The following is a 21,519-nucleotide window of genomic DNA, read 5'->3' on the forward strand; positions in this document are numbered from 1 at the left end:
ATTATTGATGTTATTTATTATATTATTATCTCCAATGTGCACATCAAAAAAAATTGTGTAAGCTTTACTGAATTCTCCTCTCTGTTATTTCATGTTATTTAATATACTATTATTTTATTCATCATCATCTTTAGGCTGTTCCCGTTAGGAGTCACCACAGCAGATCATCTGTTTCCATTTCCTCCTGTCCTCTGCATCTTGCTCTGTCACACCAACCACCTGCATGTCCTCTCTCACCACATCCATAAACCTTATCTTAGGCCTTCCTCTTTTCTGGTTATCTGGTAGCTTCATCCTTAGCATCCTTTTCCCAATATACTCAGCATCCCTCCTCAGCACATATCCAAACCAACATAATCTTGCCTCTCGGGCTTTGTCTCCAAACCTTCCAACCTAGGCTGACCCTCTAATATACTTATTCCTAATCCTGTCCACCCTTGTCACACCCAGTGCAAATCTTAACATCTTTAACTCTGCCACGTCCAGCTCTGACTCCTGCCTTTTTGTCAATACCACTGTCTCCAACCCGTATAACATAGCTGGCCTCACTACCCTCTTGTAGACCTTCCTTTTCACTCTTACTGGTACTCGTCTCTCACAAATCACTCCTGACACTCTTCTCCACCCACTCCATCCTGCCTGTACTCTCTTCTTCACCTCTCTTTCACAATCACCATTACTCTGAACTATTGATCCCAAGTATTTAAACTCATCCACCTTTGCCACCTCTACTCCTTGCATCCTCACCATTCCTCTATCCTCCCTCTCATTCACACACATATATTCTGTCTTAGTTCTGCTGACCTTCATTCCTCTTCTCTCTAGAGCATATCTCCGTCTCTCCAGGGTCTCCTCCACCTGTTCCCTACTCTCACTACAGATCACAATGTCATCTGCAAACATCATAGTCCATGGGGACTCCTGTCTGATCTCGTCTGTCAACCTGTCCATCACCATTTCAAATAAGAAAGGGCTCAGAGCTGTTCCTTGATGTAATCCCAGCTCCACCTTAAATGCATTTGTCACACCCACCGCAGATCTCACCACTGTCACACTACCCTCGTACATATCCTGTAATTATAAGCATAATACATTTGTAAGTAATTTTAAACATAATGCATTTGTACAGATTGTATAGCACCACAGCACTTTCTAAGTAGTGTAGGGCAAAAAACGCACAGCACAAAAGTGGGAAAGAGAAATGTTACAATCAAGGTTAGGTAGGGTCTTGGTAAGGGCATATCCAAGTTTTCTGAAGAAAGTGTTTTAGTTCTTTTTTTGAAGCTGTTAGTTTGTGTAATGCTACGTAAATTGGCAAGGAGGTTGTTGCAGAATTTTGCAATGGAGGATTTATATAAGAGATTGCCAATGTTCATTTTGGGCCTATAAGTTTGAAGAAGGAGTATTTCAGTACTGAGTAAGAGAAGGGATGGGGTATAGAAAATGACTAGATTGGAGAGAGAAGGACATGCAGTATGTTTATTGAGAAGGAAGTGGGATATGTGAAGTTGAGACATTTGGAGATGATGAGAAAATTCAAGCCAGTGTAGTTTGCTGAGAGTTAGGCAATGGTGGGTAGGATTAGGTAAGTTAACTGCAAATTTAGTGATTTTATTGTAAGTTTGTTCAAGCAGGCAGGATTGAAGTTTGGTAAGGACTGGTCTCCATAGAGGAGGCTAGGAAGGAGATATTCTTGGGCCAGGGTAAGTCTGGAATCAGTGGATAGAAAATTTTTATTGCGGTATAGTAGGCCAAGTTTTTGATTAGCTTTCTTAATTGATTGCTGGATATGTAAGTCAAATTTTAGCTGGTTATCAATTGTCATGCCTAGTAGTTTTGTGTGACTGTCAACATTGATGATGGTTTTATTTGTTGATGAGCAGGAGAAGGAGAGTTTAAGGTGGTCACTGGCCTTGGGGAGAAAGAGAAGGAGTTTTGTTTTTTTTAGGGTTCAGAATAAGCTGATTATCACTTAGTCAGCTTTCAACTAAGATTGTTGTGTATGTGTCGGTAGTTGTGAGATTGAGTTAGAAGATGTAATCAGACTAGAGTCATTGGCGTATTGTATGAGGGTACAGAGGGTAGTAGAAGAATGCAGGTCATTGGTAAAGATGTTGAAAAGAAGGAGTCCCTGGATAGAGCTCTGGAGTATGGCAGTGTGTATGGGTAGGAATGTAGAGCAAGAGGCTGCCATTTGACTGATTGTAGCCTGTCAGTAAGATAGCTAGAGAACCAAGAGAGAGTTGAGCTGGAAAGATTTAGGTTAGCCCATTTACTAAGTAGTGTGGAGTGAGACACTGTATCAAATGCTTTGGAAAGGTCTACAAACAGACAAAAGACCAGTTTGTTGCCTTCCCTGGCTTCAGCAGTAGTGTATGTAAAGAACAGAAGAACTGTGGAGGTACTGATGTCTAGTCGAAACCCATGCTAGGTAGGAGTCAAGAGGTTGTTTTGGATGAGGAATGTCTGTATCTGGTTATGTACACATTTTTCATGGATTTCTGATAGTGGGGAATGTATAGCAATGGGTATATAATTTGAGGGGGTCATTGGAGTTGCCACCTTTGTGAAGGGGGATAACATAGAAAGACTTCCAAATTTTGGGTACAATAGCTTCTTTAACAGATCTGTTAATAAGTATTGAGACCAGATAGGCAATCGAGTTGGCTGCTAATTTGAGAAAGTGGGGGATATTCTGACTATATGAGTGTTATCAGTGAGCAAGGTAGTGACCCCTCTAATGATATTACTGTTCATGGCTAGCTGGGTGGATTTGTTAATGATGTCTGAGTGAGGAATAGTGTCAAATGACTTGGCTGACTCCAGGTGGTTGTATGCACAGATGTCCCTTCATCCAGGTCATTGGTGATGATGTTCACCAGGTTTAACAGGCATGATCTCCCTTTCACACATCCAAACAGTGTAGGGTCAAGTGTTTTTAGATTACCTATATTTTTCTTGATATGATCCATGATGATTTGCCCCATGGCCTTACAGATATAGCTAGTCAGACTAATAGGTCTATAGCTCCTGTGGTCAGTGTATACACCACTTCTGTGTAAGGGAATAACAGTGGCCGACTTCCAGTCAGCTGGAATGCAGCCGATGATTACACGATGATCAAATTTCTATAGCTAGTATACTTAAGCTAAAATCTCAGTTCATTTAATGACCTTCATAGCCACTAATCCTTATGTATTAAATCTGCTTTAAACTCAATAAAATCACTCAACTACCATTATTTATAGACACACTCAACATTTATACACACATCAACTTCTTTTTCAACACATTTCACATTCATTCACAATTTTACAACTTATTCATAATCGAACTACACCTGCAGGGCGAGTATATGTTTCATAAATGAATTTGTAAACATTCATTATGATTCCACATGTCACTCCTCAATTCATGTCAACCACAACTTTTTTAGGGAAAGTTTTTTAAGGAAAATTATTAAATACATTTTTATAGTAATATACATATAAGATGTTTTAATTAATATTATACAATTCAATATTTCATTAGATTTCTATTTCAGTTTTATTAATTTTATGGTTATTGTAACTGTATGAATTGACAACATTTAATCTGTGACTTTGTTACAAAGACTGTTTACACATTTTTCACATTCTGCATACATTTTTTTAAGAAAGTTTTACATTTTTACTACAGTTATTTATTTATTTATTTATTCACATATAAACAATTTACTATAGTATTTTTTAAACATCCAAATACACTCAATTAGTACTTAGACAAAATCCAGTACTGTAATTTTAATTTTAGTACACATCATTGCAACAACTTCAATATAGCTTATTAATTCATACGGAAATGTTATGTTAGGAACTTACATTCTTTGTTTCACATTATACATTTAGTATGGCTTTACTCACATTATTCACATAAAAGAAGTTTATTCTCTATTTTAGACAAATACATTTTGTATAAGACCTCCAGTTATACACATTATATTTTAGTTCATGTCTAAATGCATTTCAAGTCAGTTATTTTACATTTTACTGGACTAGTTACTTTAAAAGACAAGAGGTTTTATTGTACTAATTAGAATATTGTTTGATTGATTGATTGATTACGTTACTATTTAATTTAATTAATCAAGTAGTATCTGTATTTAAGGGATGATGTGTTTTCTGTTAATTTGTACTCTGATGATGCCCTAGGACGTGAGGGTGAAAGCGCTTAGTTCTACGATTTTGCTGTTCTTGTTTTGGTCCTGTGGTGTAATAAAGACTTCATTTTAATTCCAATGATTCAAGGCTACTGGGATTTCCTTGGTTAGAACACAGGTTTGAACCATACTCTGGGTATTGCACTACATTTATTTCTGACATTTGTTGCTACATTCTTTATTTGTTTACATTTGACAGTTGACTGGTGTCAGATCAGAACACACATGCAGTGAATACAGGAATAGTGAATACTTCATTTGAAAACATTACTTATCAATGCACCATCACCCTTTAAAATGTATTGATTAATGCTGCTTCAACTCTGGCATGTTGACCATGGATAGCTGTCTAGGACTTTTGTTAACTAACCCATATACCCTGTTCATTTAAGTGCAACCTACAGCATATTTCAGACATGGAGTAGACCATTACAGTGACTCTTAATCTGGGTAGACCCCAACATTAACTGATGCTTGGAAGCTATACTACACAGTACTGCATGTTTACTTGCTTTAGCACACTTTACCATTTCAAGTAGGCAGTGACACATTAATAAAGATATAATATGTCCCAGGTATGTTATACCTGACTGTTAAGACTGTAAACTCTGTAGTTACTTTATTGTATAATTACATTATGCATTAAGTTATTACTTTGATGTTTTCCTACTTATCACACAATTGCCTCATCCTGGCCAAGTGCAATGCACGGGCATGGACATTGCGAGCCCTCTCTTCTGCAGGTGTGCTATGAGAAGCAAACCATTATGCATACCAGTTTTTCACAGAGTCAGCTTGTATATTTTTAAATTACTGGCAAACATACTTACATATCTGTGGGGTGTGCCCATCCCTAGCCTCTTGGACCCAGGTGTCCAAGGTTCTCCTCTTCCTACACTTCAGGTCATTGTAGTGCTGATGACACTGCTCACCAGTGCAGGGAATACCAGTAGCACTTGTTAGTTCCTGACCAAATTATCCCAGGTCTCAGACTTAAACTCTGAGCCCTGTGAGTCACCCTGCAGCAGCCAGGGTTCATAATTCTTAACCAGGAGTCCAACAAAAAGTTCTAGACTCATGCACGCCCTAATTTTGTGCACAAAAGTGCATTTCTTCACCAACAGTACCAGGCTTATCCACAGCCAAGTTAAGACTCCAAACAATGATATGAAATTCCCACCTATTGGCCTTTAAATAGGCTGCATTTCTGCCCTTGCACATCATGCTGTAACTTTCAAAAAAGCACTGCACCGCTTAGCATCGTGCAAACTTGCACAAACCATATGCAAGAGAAGCTTAGCAGCGCACAAATGGGAATAGACCATGTTTAAGTGCTGTTTAGCATCACGCAGCTTTTCTAAATGGTATAATTTTTTAATTTTAAACTAAACCAATGTTTCAGTCACAAGACACATTTTTCATAGAAATATATGTAAAAAGTATGACTGCTTAGGACTTGAACCCAGGACCTACTACACTGTAGGTCTTGCCTTAACCTACCTAGACAGTGGGATAGTAAAGAGAGCTCATATATCTTCAGATACACTGCAAGGTGCCTGTGTGCATGGCACAGCTTCACTGTGCAGGTTTGTACATTGCTCAGCACTGCAGGACTACAACAATTGAATACATCCCATTTCTATTTTTAGATGTCTAGTGGCTGTCTGCTGTATATATAAACACAGCTAAGCATGGCTGAGCAATGCACTTCAGTGAGCAAACAAGCACATGAAAAAAAATTAACAAATTAAAACTGAATATATCCAGTTTTGTATTTTTAGATGTCTAGCAGATGTCTACTGTATATGTGAACAACACAAAGCATAGCTGCACAATGTGCCACACCACATAAACAAGCACATAAAAATAAAAAAAATTAAAACTGCAACTTCATGAAGTAATATCTGTTACTCACCTTTTTGTTCAAGTTAATGGGTCAAAAACTATTATGCTGTGCTTACCAACTGTCCAGAAGTCTTCTGGACAGTCCACAAGTACAAGACAGCCACAGCAGTGTTGCTTAAATGGATTCAATATTCATGTTACTTTGATCTCTTTCGGCAGCGTGCCATAATTAATATGTATGGGGCACTGCCGAGGAGGAGCCAATGTCATGTACATGGGTACATTTCGTGTAGGCTCTTCACAGAGCTTACATGGATTTTATTGAATCCCGGTGTCAACATTTTTTTAAGTATTGGTTTATGCTGTACATTGTATTCAAATCTGATAATATATCAGCCCTAAAATTATTTATCCATCTATATTCAGCAAGTTCTGTCTTATTAATGATTTTATTTTCTCTTTAGCTTTACAAGAAGCAAATAAGTGAAAAAATGTATCTTCTAGTGAATGAGTGTTCTGGCCTTCAAGGCCAGATTCCACATGACTATCTTTTGGAAATTTCTAGTTTATCCTACCGAAAACTGAGAATCAGTATACTTAATGATCTGTATTTTTTATTTGAACTTGTGAAGTGCTTAAGATTAATTGTTTGAGATATATCTATTTGTCTATCTCTCTATCTATATGGATATAGATTACATACAGATATATGTAGTATACTTGGTGACAGTTTTTTATAGCAAAGGCATATTTTGTTAATGGATGGTAAAAGTGCTTCTGTCAATCAAAATAACAGTATTTCGAATTATGCTATAGCTGACTCACATTTAGTGAGTGTTTTGCTATTATCCACGGTTGTGTGACTGTGGAGTTTATATATATAATTGGGTGGTATGAGAGCAGAATCTCCAGGTAAAGCATTGGACCTGTATTTAGTTTCTTTGTGCATGCAGTTGTTTGTGGAATTTTTAGGTCTGGGTGTGTATTGTGTGTGATTGTAGTATATTCAGAGAGTTTAGTTTGCGTTTGGCAAATGTTCACATGAGGAGATATCGTAACTGTATATATTTTTGAATGAGTGATTTACAAATTGTGCTGAGGATTCTTAGTTTAGTAATATCTGCATGGAAGATGGCTATGCATTTTCATCATAAAGGTTCTGCTGATCAATTTTTATACTACTGTTTATGCTGAATTTTGCAGGAGATTTGAGATGCAGCTCTCTGGATTGCCACAATCTCTATACATGCTGTTGTGCTGTTGAGATGGCACCACTGCATTGTTATAAGTACTGCTATTAGTAGCAGTCGGTTCTGGGTGGACATTTTTTAAACATTATTCTAATTCATTTACAAAGTTAATAGAACTACAAATCTTGCATTAACATGTGATTTTAGACCACATAGGAACTATCAAACTAATGTCTAGCATTACAAACTGAATGTGAGTCTCAATGATGCAGCAGAAAATCCAACATTTTTCAAGGAGATGCCAAAACTGTAAGGCAGAATATGGGATATTCTACAAAATCAAGACTAGTAGACATATGTGTTGTGTTGGTTTTGACGCATTTTTATACTTATGCTTTTCAGTGTGATGTGAGTAGGTAACGTTCTGTGTTGATGTACTTTACTGTCAGTAAATGTTTTTGTGTGTGTGAGATGATGATGTTATTTGCTTTTGATAGATCAGTACTATAACCCATAACCCAGAAAACAAATATAAATAATTAAATACACACACACACACCTGTGTGTGTGTGTGTGTCTGTTTATATGTGGGTGCCTGACTTGTATTATCTTTGTTAGTCATGCAATTTGCCTCATTTGTGTACATAATGTTCACTATTTGCTTGGTTTGTGTGCAGTCGTATGTCTGTCTCTATATACATGTACACATACATACCCACGTGCGCGCGCACACACACACACACACACACACACACACACACACACACACACACACACACACACACACACACACACATATATTTACAAATGTATAAATGTATATAGTTGTCCTTGTACTGAGATCTTTTTACCTGCAGTAACCCTGGTGTACTATGTCTTCAGACCTGGACCAGAGAGAATGATGGCTCTCTGACTGTGCCAGAAACTGGCACTGGTCTTTAAAACATAGTCATTAAAAATTCAATGCCAATATTAGGGGTATTCTTATTTCATCAGGATATTACTACATATTCTTATATACAAAAAATATCTTGTGGTATAATTTCCCTACTGATTAGTAATGACAGTTACATGTTTGTTTCTGTATGCTGGTGAATAACAGTAGTGGCAGAGAATGCTGTTTTGGTGTCTTCCTTTTATTTACATCATCATGATTTTTGATGGAGTGATTTCCCTGTGAAACTATAACTTTTGACTGGAATCATGAAATGATTCTATGATTTTTCAGAGTTCCTTCTCTTTTACTGCTGATTTCATGTGGTATATTAATATCTGCTGCTCTAGGCAAAATAGATGATCCCAGTTAAATAAATGTTTTTTCTTGCTGAAACATAGACAATTTAGATAAACATGCAGTAGGATAGTGTTAATGGCATGTGTGTGTGTGTGTGTGTGTGTGTGTGTGTGTGTGTGTGTGTGTGTGTGTGTGTGTGTGTGTGTGTGTGATACCTCTCAACTGTACATATTTTCACAGAATGTCCATATTTTTTAATTATATTTTTGGTCCATTTTTCATAAAATTGTGGTTTTCTGGCAAATTAGTGACAAATCATTAAAGATTGAAGTTAGAAAATAAAAAAACATTTCATTTGTGTTTCAGACTTCATTAACTTCAGAAAATTCATGCTAAAGCAAAACCTGTTATTCTATTAATTTCCTAAGTTTGTAAGGGCAATATTTAAATACTGTCCCTATTTTTGTGCCTTTGTCTCACTTTTATTTATGGTTTTGTCCAGATTTCTTGCTCTAAGAGGTTGAGAGGTATGGTGTGTGTGTGTGTGTGTGTGTGTGTGTGTGTGTGTGTGTGTGTGTAGGAGGGTGGATCAGCTTGTATTAATTAATTAATTAATTAATTAATTAATTAATTAATTATAGCTGGTGTTATATAGAAACCAGCATTTCATTTATTAAAATAATTCAAACTCATTTTTCATCAGAAGAAGTGTGTTATGTATCAAAAAGTAAATGCAGGAACTGCATCATTTTATTCCATTCAGGGCCTTAACACAAGTCATTCACAAATTATTTTAAACTAAAGCATTTTTAGTTGTTTATAGATTCTTTATGCAGAATCTTATCATGTGAAGGCTGGTTCATTGTACGTTGAATTGAAGCATCAGCTGTAAGTGCAATGAGACTCTTTAAAAAAAATTGCATTGCTGATTTGTTTTTCTATATACAGTTAAGTAAACCCCCTTAGATGCCTAAAGAACACAATCAGGAAGAAGCTGGAAAAATAGAAAAGTGAACACCAGGTAAATTAAAAACCTTCCCTCTAAAAAGCATCTTAAAAGATATGTAAAGTTCTCCTGAAAGTGAAACTGTTCCAGTACACCGGTTTAGAAAATGCACATTAACAGAGTCATTTAATAAGTTAGTCGAGCCAAAAAGTTAGACTTCATTAGATGATGACACTTTTTGTTGTCATTAGAACTTGTCAGCATGCCATAAGCAGATTTCTGGCTTGTGTTCTGAGATACCTTGCTTTCATAAACTAAATATTCTTCAGAACTAAAGTACAATGCATCTTTGTACAGACATGCTGCATTCTGTTGAGGTCCTCCTGTCTGGCACTACTGTACATCTGGTAGGAAACTTTTGTTTTCATTTTTCCATCTTTACGTGGTACCCTTTTCAACCTAAAATAAATAAGAACATCTGCTGTTTATAAGACATTTATTTCAGAACAAAAACCAGGTTCCACACACTGTATGATGATTAACTGCACTAGAAATGAAACATGCACATATTTACTGCCATCTGTTTTTTTTTGCTTTGATTGCATTGTTTAAAATATATGTATCACTATGAATTTTCTGTTACTTTCCACTCACTGAAGACAGGACAGGGTCATTGATTTATAATTATCAAGGCAATTGTTGTGGCTATTATGGAGGGGACCTCAAAACTGTCCAGCTTTTGGAGGAATGTCCATCATTTGTTCTCAAACTTTTGCTCCATCCCTCCTAAATTTAGAAATTATTTTGAGAAGTCCTAAGTTAGTAGCATTAAAAAATTGTCCCTAGTTTGGGGCCTTTTCCCTAATTATAAAGAGGTATTCTGTACCAAAGTTTTTTGCTTTTTTTTTTTTTTTGTACTTCTTCAGTATTTTGAAGTTGAGCTCATGCATATGCAGAATGAAACAGATATAAAAAATAAAACACGGGTGTTAGTAATTTACAAAGCTATGCATGGGGATGATTTGCTGTAGAAATACATGATCTGAGACTGCCTTGTGTTAGAGCTGAATAACCTGGAAATGTGAAGGTGTAGAGCTGTGTGATCTGGGAATGTGCTGGTGTAGAGCTGAGTCATCTGGGAATGTGCTGATGTAGAGCTGTGTGATCTGGGAATGTGCAGGTGTAGAGCTGAGTCATCTGGGAATGTGCTGATGTAGAGCTGTGTGATCTGGGAATGTGCAGGTGTAGAGCTGAGTCATCTGGGAATGTGCTGATGTAGAGCTGTGTGATCTGGGAATGTGCAGGTGTAGAGCTGAGTCATCTGGGAATGTGCTGATGTAGAGCTGTGTGATCTGGGAATGTGCAGGTGTAGAGCTGAGTCATCTGGGAATGTGCTGATGTAGAGCTGTGTGATCTGGGAATGTGCAGGTGTAGAGCTGAGTCATCTGGGAATGTGCTGATGTAGAGCTGTGTGATCTGGGAATGTGCAGGTGTAGAGCTGAGTCATCTGGGAATGTGCTGATGTAGAGCTGTGTGATCTGGGAATGTGATGGTGTAGATTTGTGTGATCTCAGAATGTGCTGCTGTAGAGCTGTGTGATCTGAGAGTCCCATGGAGTAGAGCTGAGTGATTGTGAATTAACTGGAGTAGAAATTCATGATCTGGGAATGTCTTACTGCAAAACTGTGTTACATGGGAATGCCTTGCAGTAGAACTGCAAGATTAGGAATACCACATGGAAGAGCTGCATGATTTGGAAATGCCAAAGGTTGAGCTGCATGAACTAGGAATGCCTTGGGGTAGATGCTGTGTGATCTGAGAATGCCTTAGTATAAAGCTATTTGATCCCTGAATGACTTGAGGTAGAGCTGTGTGATCTGAGTATGTCCTATAATAAAACTCCATTATTTTCAAATGCCTTAGTATACAGCAGAGTGATCAAGAAATGCCTTGGTGTCGAGCAGTGTGATCTGCCAATGGCATGGTGAAGAACTGTGTTTCAGCAACATTTTGGGATAGAGCTTTGTGATCATGGAAAGCTTTTGGGTAGAACTATAAGGTCTTGGGATGCCTTGGGATTAGGGCTTTGTGATCTGAGAATGCCTTAGGGTACAGTTGTGTGATCTGAGAATGCCATTTGGTAGAACTATGTGATCTAGGAATACCTTGGGGGAGAATAGTGTGATCTGAGAATGTCTTGGGGTACAGGTGTGAGTAAATATGCATTATTTACCAATTCTTTGAGATAGAACTGTGAAATCTAGAAATGTTTTTGGGGAAATGTGTGAGATCTGGGAATAACTTTGGATAGGGCTGAATAATCTGTGAATACCTTGAGTTAGACTTTCATGATCATGAATGCATTGGGGTAAAGTCTGTATGAGGTAATGTATCTAGGGCAGTGCAAAGGGGGCAACTGCCCTGGCTGTTGGGGGCACAATTGGCCATCCAACCCTTCCATCATCCCAATTCATTTTTAGTGTATAATGGCTTTTAAAAGCTGGCATTGCATCTGTAGTCATACCTGAGTGCTATAGCACTCCATGTGTGGTCTAAACTATAGCAACTGCAAACTACATTTGTGGAAAGCAGCTTGCTACAGTTTAAAAGTGAAATAAATGTTGTTTCTTTTTTTAACTAAAACCTGAGCACATGAGATGATGTAATTTTCAGTTCTAAAAAGGTTCCTTACATTGATGGAACAAAAGCTCTATGTTTTTTTATTAAACTCTGTGATACTACCTAGGCCAACATTTGGTGTAGAACTGTGTGATCTGGAAATGCCTTTGGGTACGGATGCATCATTTAGAAATTCATTGAGGTAGAATTGCAAATTCCAGAAATGGCTTGGATAGATGTATGTGATATGGGAATGCCTTGGGATAGGGTGCATAATCTGAGAATTACTTAGGTTAGAGTCTCATAATCTGGGAATGCCTTGGTTTAGACTGCATATCCCAAAAATGCTTTGGGGTAAAGCTGTATGATCTAGGAATGCTTTTGGATAGAGCTGCATGATCTGAAATGCATTGGGTTAGAGCAGTGTGATTTGGGAGTGTGCTTTGGTAGTCGAGTTTTGTTATCTAGGAATGATATGAGGTAGAGCTGCATGGTCCAGTAATGCTTTGTGATCTAAGAAAGCCTTGGGGTGAAGTTGTGTAGGCTGGGAAATTCTCCAGGGTAGACCTGCATGGTCTGTGAATGCCTTAGGGCAGAACTTTCTAAACTAGAATTACTTTATGTAGAGCTCTTTAATCTGGGAATGACTTGTGGTGGAGCTGCATAATCTGGGAATGCCATCCAGTACAGATGTGTCATCAGGGAATGCTTTATGTAGAACTGTGAGATCCAAAAAACTACATGAAGCAGATTTGTGTGATCTGGGAATGATTGTGATAGAATTGCATAATCTGTGAATGCCTTTAGGTAACTTTGCACAATCCAGAAATGTTTAGGTTAGAGCTGCCTAATCTGAGAATATCTTTGCAGTAAGATGTGTGATTTATGTATGCCTTAGTTTAGAGCAGTGTGTTATGGGATCTCCCTGGGTTTGAACAGTGAGATTTAGGAATGCCTTAGAGCTTTAAGATGTGGGGATGCCTTAGTTAAGATTGTGTAATCTGGCAATGCCTTGGCAGAAGAGCTCAGAGACCTGGGAATGCCTTACTGGCAGAGCTGTGTGACCTGGGTATGCTTTAAGGTAGTGCTGTGTGATCCAGGAATGCTTTTAGTTAGTTCTGCATGATTTGGATATGTCTTTAGGTAGAACTGCATGATGAGAGACTGTCTTGGCAACCAACTGTGTTAGGAATGCTTTGGGATAGAGCAGTGTGATCTTAGAATGTGTTGTGGTAGAGCTGCATGATTTGGGAATGCTTTGATGTAGAGAAACATGATTTAGGAACACTTTAGGGATAGACCTGAGTGATTTGAGAATGCCTTCTGGGGCAATCTGTGTGAACCCATAATGCCTTGGGAGTGGAATATAGGTTCATATGTTCATAGGTTCATAGTATGGCTTTATGGTAGAATAATGAGTTCTGGGAATACTTTGTAGTAAGTTAGATGATCTGGGAGAGACTTGTTATAGTTCTGTGATCTGAGAATGCCTTGTAATTCTCATGTATGATTTGGGAATGCCTTGGGATAATGAGGTGTGATTTGAGAATGTGTTGTGGTAGACGTATGTGATCAAGGAATGTTTTGCTGCAAAGCTGCATAATCTGGAAATTATTTGCTGAATGTCTTGTGCCTTGGTATAGGGCTGTATCACCTGGGAATGCCTTGTGGCAGAGGTGTATGGTCCAGAAATTCCTTTGGGTACAGATGCATCAGATGGAAATGCCTTGAGATAGAACTGCATGATCTGGGAATGCCTTCAGGTAGAGTTGCATAATCTTAGAATGCAATGGAATAAGATGCTGTGATATAGGAATGCCCTTAGTTACAGCTGCTTGATCTAAAAATGCCTTGCGTTAAAGCTGCATAATCTGGGAATGCCTTGTGATAGAATTGTAACCCAGTAATGCTTTAGAGCAGAGCTGTATGATCTAGGAAAGCCTTAAATGCATTAAAACTAGGGCTGTGTGATCTGGAAATAATTTATGGTAAGGATGTGTGATCTGAGAATACCTTAGGGTAGAACTTTGCAATCTGGGAATGCATTGGAGGAGAGCTGTGAGATTTGTGAAAGCCTTGGCGTAGAATTGTATGGTCTGGCAATGCCTTGGGGTGGAGCTGTGAAAACTTGGAATGTTTTGGCAGTAGAGCTGTGTGATCTTGGAATGCCTTAGAGTAGTGTTGTATGATCTGAGTATGTATTAAGGTGGAACAGAATGATGTGGGAATACCTTTGGGTCCAACTGTGCAATCCTGAAATTCCTTGAGGTAGAGTTACATAATCTGACCATGCCATGGTGTAAGACTGTGTGATCTTAGATGTCCTTGGATAGAACTGGGTGTCTGGGAATGCCTTGAAGGCATATACCTATATGATCTGGGAATGCTTTGGGATAGAGCTGTGTGATTTGGTAATGCCTTGGGGTAGAGCTGCATGATTTGGGAATGCCTTGGATGGATTGTGTGAGGTGGAAGTGCCTTTGGGTAGAGCTTTGAGAACTCAAAATGTTTTGCATTAGAACTGTGCGATCTGAGAGTGTCTTGCACTAGAGCTGTGTGATTTGGGCATACCGTCTTGTAGAGCTGTATGATCTAGGCATGCCTTTAGGTTAGAGCTGTGTGATTTTGGAATGCCTTGTGGTAGAGCAGTGTAATTTGAGACTATCTTGTGGTAGAGCTGTGTGATCTAGGAATGCCTTTGGGTTAGGGCTGTGTGATTTGGGAATGCCTTGTGGTAGAGCTGAGTAATCTGGGGGGGTCTATATCAGAAAATCAAATGTTTAGGTTGTCGAACATCTAAACATCAACAGCTAAACAGCAAAAGCTAAAAACTGCGAACGTCCACTTCCACAAATTTTTTCATAGGGAAAACAACTTGCTTGGCTGTTATCGGGAATTTTCCCTTTTCCCCAATGTAGTGCAATCTCGGAGTTGGTATATATAGCTGGGGGGTGTGATTAGGGTTTGAAAGTTTTTTTTCCAGTTCGCCGGCCAAGCAAATTCTTTCCTTCTGAAAAAATTTCTGGAAGTGGCCATTCATGGTTTTAAGCTTTCACTGTTTAGGTGTTGACGTTAAGGTGTTTGACAACCTAAACATTCAATTTTATAATATAGATCCTAATCTAGGAATGCCTTTGGGTTAGAGCTGTGTGATTTTGGAATGCCTTTGGGTTAGAGCTGTGTGAGTTGCGAATGCCATGTGGTAGATCTGTGTGATCTAGGAATGCCTTTGGGTTAGAACTGTGTGATTTGGGAATGCGTTGTGGTAGAGCTGTGTGATTTCGGAATGCCTTTGGGTTAGAGCTGTGTGATTTGAGAATGACATGTCGTAGATCTGTGTGATCTAGGAATGTATTTGTGTTAGAGCTGTGTGATTTTGGAATGTCTTTGGGTTAGAACTGTGTGATTTGGGAATGCCATGTGGTAGATCTGTGTGATCTAAGAGTGGCTTTGGATTAGAGCTGTGTGATTTTGGAATGTCTTTGGGTTAGAGCTGTGTGATTTTGGAATGCCTTCTGGTACAGCTGTGAGATATGAGAATGCCTTTGGGTTAGAACTGTGTGATTTGAGAATGGCATGTGGTAGGTCTCTGTGATCTAGGAATGCCTTTGGGTTAGAGCTGTGTGATTTTGGAATGCCTTTAGGTTAGAGCTGTGTGACTTGGGAATGCCATGTGGTAGACCTGTGTGATCTAGGAATGTCTTTGGGTAAGAGCTGTGTAATTTGGGAATGCCTTGTGGCAGAGCTGTGTGATTTGGGAATGCCTTTCGGTTAGAGCCGTGTGAATTGAGAGTGCCATATGGTAGAGCTGTGTGCTCTAGGAATGCCTTTGGGTTAGAGCTGTGTAATTTTGGAATGCCTTTGGGTTAGAGCTGTGTAATTTTGGAATGCCTTTGGGTTAGAGCTGTTGTAATTTTGGAATGCCTTCTGGTAGAGATGTGTGATTTAGGAATGCCTTTGGTTTAGAGCTGTGTAATTTGAGAATATCTTTGGGTTAGCTCTGTGTGATTTTGGAATGCCTTCTGGTAAAGCTATGTGATCTAGGAAAGCCTTTGGGCTAAACATGTGTGATTTTGGAATGTCTTGTGATAGAGCTGTGTGATCTAGGTATGCCTTTGGGTTAGAACTGTGTGAATTTGGAATGCCTCAGAATAGAGCAACATGATTTGGGAATGCCTCAGGATAGATCTATTGCTCCTCCTTTACATCAACGTAGGCTAAATGCGGTGGCTTGAGCAGCTTATACTGATGCTCTCTGTGCTGCACTCCCTGGGGTTTTCCAGGGGCTGCCACAGGGGTAAGGTAAAAGGTCATTATGCAGTTGCAGAAAATACTTGGGTGTGCTTCCATTGCAAGCTACAATCTGTGGCTGAGGAAAAGTAAGTTTTATTTTGCTTGCTTGATCTGCTATTAGCCTAACCCTCACCAGAGAAAGCAAAAAAAAAAAAAAAAACTGTAGCTATATTTTATAGAGAAATTGCTATGCTTACTTCTAACATTTTGCCATACCTCTGTGCTGCTTCTAGTTTACAGTAACATTTCATATAATTTAGTGCTGTGGTATATTATTGGTTCCCAGCATTAGGCTTATTTGCAGCATCTCCAGATCTGATTGCTGATACATTACAATGCAGTTTCCCAAAAGCCACATAATTACACTGTTTTTTATTGTGCTCTAGAAAATGGCCATTTTAATAAAAGCAACAATTTCATGTCACTAAGAAGGCATAACATTCTTGCAATCAGTGCAGAGGACTAAATCTCGGAGCTGCTTCCTGTGCTCGGGCTACAGTCCTTGATTCCTTCCCGCTTGTGTTGCCTCCTGCGTGACTCTGAGTAAGTCACTTAACCAGAATATGCTCCTGCACTGCCCCTAAATAGGATAACTGTAGTTACAGTTACCAGGTACACAAATCTGAAAACAGCCCTTCATTCCCTTTTATACACTTGACAGGACTAACAAATGAAAGCTTCAAATGTGTGAAAATGTGACAATCTTTGTAATATTTGCTGTACTACATGGTGACATATTGAAGGATAAAAGCAGCACAGTGTTTTGGCAATGCTGTTTCAGATATTTATCAGTAATAGTTGACATTTCATTACACTGTTGGCAATTTCATCCTAGGATCATAGAAGAATGCTAGGCTAATGACCCTACAGGCCATTTTAAACCTAGCCATTCTTCCCAGAAATATTCAGTCCACAGGTTTTGTGTGTGTGTGTGTGTGTGGGGGGGGGGGGGTCAGGTCTATAACCTTAGGCATGAGTGGTAGACCATTTGTAAACTTCCCATCTCTAACAGAGACATAGGTGCCAAACCAGGGCTATATCTGAGATTCTCCATCCAGTGATCCAAGTTTTGCTTGAATAAGGCAGAGAAGAATCTTGCTTCTAATGGATAGTAAGCCTGTTCCAGAGAAGGAGCAGCATTAGAGGCACATACTGGTTCCTCCAGCATGTCTTGTTTATCTTTCGGCAAGGTTCAGGTCCTTAAATTGAATGTTTCCAGTGTTATTTGTTTGGTGAATTTGAACAGGACCATTAAGGCTGTCTCAGAGGATGGTTTGGCATAGGTTACCTCTCAGCAGTCTGTAGGAGACCAAGTATAAGGAAAATACTGTCAGGTAGTCAACATAGGACTTGCTTTCTATACCTTGCATTCTTTTGTGAGGAGCCTCTGTAGTCACTCCAGATGTTGCATATGCCTGTTTAAGTATACACTGAAGGGTGCATTATACTCGAAGACTTGTCTTATGAGGACAGAGTTCAATGTAGCAATGACATAATTAGATCTGGATGTCATACCCTTGCTTATATGCTGTGCAATATTGAATGATTTTCTTCCTACTGCTCCCAAATCCCTGATTGCTGAGTCTACTCTTAGGGTATATTAGTGATGTAGTAATTTGCAGGGGTCGCCATCTTACCAAAATATACTATTATGCACTTCTTAGCATTGAGTTTAAGACTGTGACTCTGGCACCAGTTATTAGTGTGTGCCAGGCCCTCTTGGTGGATGTTTATTTTTATGTCCTGAATGGATTCAATGTCTGTACCTTATTTGCAGCCATCTGTGAATTTGTTCAGCCAAAGACCTTTGGCATTAGCCTTGAGCTGAAAGAAGTAGATGCCAAACAGGAGCACCCCAGCACCGACTCCTAAGGAATGCCACTAGTGTATAGTCTTTTTGTGGAGGTAGGCTTCCCTATCTTAACCTCTTCGGTCCTATCTGTGAACCATTTGGCTTTTCAATGGATGACATAGGGGTTTTATACCTAATTCAACGAGCTTGTCTAAATTGCCCAAGTGGGAAATTGTGTTGAATGCTTTGGCCAGATCACGGTAGGTGGTATGAACTGTTTTGCCCTAATTTATTGCTTTGATGACCTTCTCAAAGAAGTCCACCAGTTTGAGTAGACATGACCTTCCTTTGACAAAGCCAAACTGAGTTGGATACAGTGTCTGAAGGTTTTCTAATTCATTATTTATAGTGTCTATGATAATTATTTGCACATCTTCACATATAAGACTAGTCTGGCTTAAAAGTCAGTAGTTTTGTGGGTCCATAGATAGCCTGCTTTTGTGTAGTGCAATAAGAGTTGTAGTCCTTCTTTTGCTTGGCATGAAGCCTGTTTGGAGGCAACAATTAAGTAGTGCTTCTTAATGCCTAGAAAATTCATGTTTCAGTAGTGCAGTGGTAGTGTTGTTGCCTCATGGCAGGAGGTTATCAAGTTTGATTCTCAGCTGGGGTACCTTCTGTGTGGAGTCTGCATGTCCTCCCTTGTACTTGTGTGGGTTTCCTCTGGATTCCTCCCATGTAACAAAGACATGTCTGGAGCTTTTCTTCTCAGGCCTCTGCTGAAAATTGGCTTTGTTCCAAGTTGGACTTTCCTGGTAAATGAATAAAATCCTGGGATATTATCAGGTCCCATTGATGCAGTGTTTTTTTTTCACAGGAGACTTGATTCAGAGCCTGTTCACTGGCGATAGTCAGGGATGCTATTTCTGGAGGCATTTCTAGAGAAGTGGCTGTGGAGAAAGTAGGGTAAAATTAGAAATGAAAACATGACAAAAGGCCAGAAATAAACAAAAAAGTATACCAGCAAGCAAATTTATTGTGAACAATAATGTCTTGTATATTTCTGCACTTTGTAAAAGAAAAAAATAGGAACGTTACATAATAGATCAGAAAATTCCTTAAATTTAAATAGAAATGGCCAAAAATATTTTATAATTCTAACTTCATCATAAGAAGACATTATAAGAAATAGCTATATACATTTGTCTAGATTCTTGTTTTTCTTATCCAAAATTACTAAAAATAATTTTACTATTATAACTAATAATTTAATTACTAGCTACAAATGAATTATTTTTTTTATTTCACTAAAGCCTTATAAATATCTTTCAAATGATAGCCCCTCCTTAAAAACATGTTTATAGAAGTACACATGTCTTTATATAATTCCTTGTTATCAGTACATAATCGATAAACTCTAAGTAATTCTCCAAAAGATAGAGAATCCAACAAATGAGATGGGTGACAGCTAGACGTATGAAGGAAATGATTACTCATCAAATTTGCCATTAGTTTTAGTTTTAATTTTTTCACCAGCCACACCTGTTAAATCTGTGTCCAAAAAACTAATAGTATCACCCTGTTGAAACCCATCAAATTTAAGTTGAAACCTATTAACATCCAAATCTCTGATGAAAGCAGGAACGTTTACTAAACCACCTTTACATAAAAACACTAAGTCATCTATAAATCTATGGTAAGAAACAACAGATGTTCTGAAACACTGATGTCTATCTAAATATTCCACCTCATATAGGCCCATAAAGAGATTGGCATACCCAGGGGCAAAAGATGCCCACATGGCAGTGCCTATTCTTTGAACATAAACATCTTCACAAAAACAAAAATAGTTATTAGTAAGACAAAATTCAATCAGTTCCAATATATAGTTACTCAGTGAACTATCCCCAAGAAAAAACGTAACAGTTTCCAAGCCGTTTTGGTGTTGAATAGAACTATATAAACTTTAACATCAACAGATACCCAATAGATATCTTCTGTCCACTCAGTATCTTTAATTTTGTCTAAAAAATCAAAAAAATCTTTAATAAAAGATGGTAACTTCATAACATAAGGTAGCAAATAATTATGAAGAAATACACCGACATTACTTAAAAAGTAGTTAGTGGCAGAAATAATGGGCCTGCCTGGGGGTGTTGCATATCTTTATGAAGCTTGGGTAAACAATTTTTTATGAAGCTTGGGTAAACAATAAAAATAAGCCATGGAATTATTTTCATTATATAGTTTCTTATCTACATCTTGTTTAGAAAAATATCCAAGTCTATAACCTTTAAAGAGTAAATTCTGGAATTATTTTTTAGCATTTTGATATTCATGCAATGTTACCTTTCAATACACTTCATCATTATTAAGATGTTCCATATACATTTCCATGTATTGCTTAGCATGCATAACTACTAAACGATTCCCTTTATCCGAAAGTTTAAAAATTAGTTCTTATTGTTCCCTATCTCTTTAAGAACTTTCCATGCATTTTTAGATAAATTATAAGCAAATGAATTACCAATTTGTATAAATTCTTTGTATGTATGTTCTATAGAGAAATTAACCATAGCTGAAAACTGTTGCATTCCTTCATGTAAAAAAGGTGGAACAAAATCACTAGAACATTTAACAGATGTAGTATCTAAATAACAGTAACCATTAAACTCATCTGTGTACGAAACATTGGAATAAAAACTGTCATCTGAATCAAAAATGTCTTCATATGAAACAAAAGTATCATTTGCACAAACATTTAAGTCACTTTTAGAGAAATAATTAAACAAATGTAATTTTCTTCACATTCTGTTTACTTCAGTTTTAAACATGTAAGGTCTTGGCATCACAGTAGGCACAAATTTAAGGCCTCAATTTAAAACATATAATTGTATTTCAGTAAGGTTAACTTGGGGCAGATTAACAACAATGTTATTCTCACCAGAAACATCAAAACCACATTTAGAAAGTTCAGTTCCATCTCGTCCTTTTGTTACATTATTGATAAGCTCCTCGATGGCTGACAGCTTGCTGTTGGTTAAGAAAATCATCCCCTGGGTTCCTTTCTGATTCAGGCTGCTCTCTTTCTGTTCTGAAAATGATTGTACAAATATTGGGGCTTTTGAGCTTGGGGCAAAGGTGGATACTATTGGTCGTCCATATCCCAGTCCGTTGAGCCCCAGGAAGTGTCTGAAAACGGTTGATATGAGGTGTCTGCACAAGAATTGCCCAGTCTACCATTACCTGAAAATTGCTGACATTGTTTATTCTTATTGGCTTTCCAAATAAAAGCCCAATGGTTGTTGTAGTCCTTAGAATCCATTTGTAGCTTTCATTTTTTTCTTTTTCATAAGGTCTTGTTCTAAATCAATGAGTTTATCACTGATATCCACCAATTGTGTC

Source organism: Protopterus annectens, chromosome 14.part0, assembly GCF_019279795.1.
Source record: "Protopterus annectens isolate FY-2018-M chromosome 14.part0, PAN1.0, whole genome shotgun sequence".
Lineage (NCBI taxonomy): Eukaryota > Metazoa > Chordata > Ceratodontiformes > Protopteridae > Protopterus > Protopterus annectens.